General features: G+C 38.2%; 1 protein-coding gene across 1 annotated transcript in view; it reads right to left on the bottom strand.

The window, feature by feature from the left end:
- Nucleotides 1-2,614: 2,614 nt before the first annotated feature.
- Nucleotides 2,615-2,748, bottom strand: part of ptprq (protein tyrosine phosphatase receptor type Q) — a 95,241-nt gene continuing 95,107 nt past the window's right edge. Inside the window, exon 65 of the mRNA XM_063197867.1 lies at nt 2,615-2,748. This exon is cut by the window's right edge and continues 224 nt beyond it. The gene's annotated coding sequence lies outside the window, so the exon portion shown is untranslated.

The following is a 2,748-nucleotide window of genomic DNA, read 5'->3' as shown; positions in this document are numbered from 1 at the left end:
ACAGTGCATGTTGACATGCATGTTTCTTTTAGGTGTGTTTCAGATTGCCAATGTTGACAGCATTTATGCATCCCCAAACCATGTCAGTCCCACTACCATGCTTGGCTTATGAGAGGATACACCTTTTTTGTAAAACTCACTTGTTTACCACCAGACATGCTTGACACCATCTAAAGCAAATTTGTTTATCTTGGTCTCTTCAGATCACACAACATGGTTCCAGTGATCCATATCCTTGGTCTGTTCATCTTTCTTGAGACCAAGATAAACAAATTTGCTTTAGATGGTGTCAAGCATGTGTGGTGGTAAAAAAGTGAGTTTTACAAAAAAGGTGTATCCTCTCATAAGCCAAGCATGGTAGTGGGACTGACATGGTTTGGGGATGCATGAATGCTGTCAACATTGTCAATCTGAAATACACCTAAAAGAAACATGCATGTCAACATGCACTGTGACTACTGAAGCAGATCATGATATTCTCCATAGGATTGCATTCAAATCTCACACCAATCTATTTAAGCCAGATGCAGACTCGAAATTTAAAAGTTCAATGCAAAGAAAGGTTGAAACGCACACTGATGACCTCCCTTGTCATCCCTTTTCATTTCGTTTCATTTCGAGACGATTCGAGCCAACATAGCCCCTTGTCTACCGGATTTTAATCTGGGGTGTACTCACTTTTGTGAGTACATGTTCAAACATTAATGGCTGTATTTTGTTTTTTTCTGAGTGAACAAGACATTTAAGCGGTTAAATATGTTGTTAAAAGGTCACTAATCATTGTGTCAAAGTTAGATTTCTGTAATGCTTTCCTATGAAAAGATATACTCAAAAATCTGCAAAACTGTGAGGGGTGTATTCACTTTCGTGATATACTGTATATTTTTGCCTCTGCCTTTTAGTTATATGATTGTGAAAAGGCATGCCGTTTGAAATGTAAAATATCTGCTTGTGTCAGTGTCATATGTACTGCAACAATTGAATATTAAATAAATAAAGATATTAGCAACTTTGGTGGAAATACTTGTGTCATACTTGATATGTATTTCACTGATTCTTGAGAATATGGCAAAAACATATATTCATTTTGAAAGTAAAAAGTTGTTCAAATACAAAACACAGAGGTATATTATCATAGACGAAGGTCTTGGCTGGCAGCAATATATTGGTCTAGCTCCACATGTATTACATTTTTCATAAAATAAGATCTTAATTGGTGATGTCATAGTAGGCTACTGTACACTTATGTCAGAGATATTCTCTCTAATCTCTCTGCTTACGTAGCATAGTTGCAGTACCCACTCTGGCCACAGTCTTATACTTTCTCCAAAAAAACTGCAGAGACTGATCAAAAGTGGAGGAATACACCAGATTTTATTTCTAAAACACAAATATTGGTCTGAAAATATACACACACACTGGAAAATACTTTTGTAATAAGAATTCATCAACATCATGATACAGAAATCATTTGGCTTAATAAGTTATTTTACAAAAACAATGAACAAGTATACAACACTGAGAAAGACCGTACAATAGAAAGAAAAAACAATGTGACGTGTGTGTGTGTGTGTGTGTGTGTGTGTGTGTGTGTGTGTGTGTGTGTGTGTGTGTGTGTGTGTGTGTGTGTGTGTGTATGTGTGTGTGTGTGTGTGTGTGTGTGTGTCAGGGTCAGGGTTCCCCCAGGTCATTGTTGTTACAGTAATCTGGTGGCATAATTTTGGGTCCCCCGAAAAGATAGATAAATGTATTGCCAATGTTAGTTCTAAAGTTGCATTACAAAAATGTATAAGTTATATTTTGGGGTGAGGGCTTCATATCATATTTTAATAAGAAACAAAACTTCATAGCCTTTAGAATCATAATGCTAGCATGTCTCTGATACCAGCCAACTCCTCACCCACCTTCAGTTAAAATTAGAGACTGACCGATATGGGTTTTTCTAAGGCCGATGCCGATACAGATATTTAGCGGTCGGAGTCAGCCGATGCCCAATGTGACCTGCTGATTTTTTGGGCCAATTTTTAGGGTCGATATACTGTCATATTATCCTTAATTGGCATGCTAAAAATGCTTTTTTAATGAAAAAAATACTAATTGTTCAAATTTCACTTTCACTTATATTTTAGAGTGAAACATCACGCTGGCTGTCACCAGCATAGATCATTCCAAGTAGATAGCTGCCCGCAGATGTGCCTGACTTATAATCAGCGTAGTCAAATCAGAAAATCGGTTGATGCCGATATATTTAAAAATAGCAAAAATCGATCGATTAATCGGCCAGTCTCTAATGGTATGAGCCTGTCTAACCTCTCACCCACCTTCAGTAAAAATGGTATGTGCCTGTTTATATTTACAAATAAGTGTTGGTAGGAGGGTCCACATAACAAGTATTCATGGGAGGCTACACTGCCACAACCAAGAAGTGCTTGGAAGTATTCAAGGGTTGCAAACACATTTTTCACTTCCAGCTGAGTATCTCAGTCAAAGTGTCCACAAAAACACAACGCTTCATATTTGTGTGTGTGTGTGTGTCTGTGTGTGCGACTGTGCGTGTTTGTGCGTGTGTGTATGTGTGTGCGACTGTGCGTGTTTGTGCGTGTGTGTATGTGTGTGTAGGTACATGCACATGTACGGCTACGATGTGTGTTTGTGTGTACACTTCATGATGGTGCATTGTGTGATTGCTTCTTTGCTGTTGTCTTTGGCCCCTTCTGTACTGCAAGTCCTGGTGTGTCTGTCTGTCTG

The sequence above is a fragment of the Engraulis encrasicolus genome, chromosome 4 (assembly GCF_034702125.1).
Source record: "Engraulis encrasicolus isolate BLACKSEA-1 chromosome 4, IST_EnEncr_1.0, whole genome shotgun sequence".
Taxonomy (NCBI): domain Eukaryota; kingdom Metazoa; phylum Chordata; class Actinopteri; order Clupeiformes; family Engraulidae; genus Engraulis; species Engraulis encrasicolus.
This window is presented reverse-complemented; position numbering and strand designations above follow the sequence as displayed.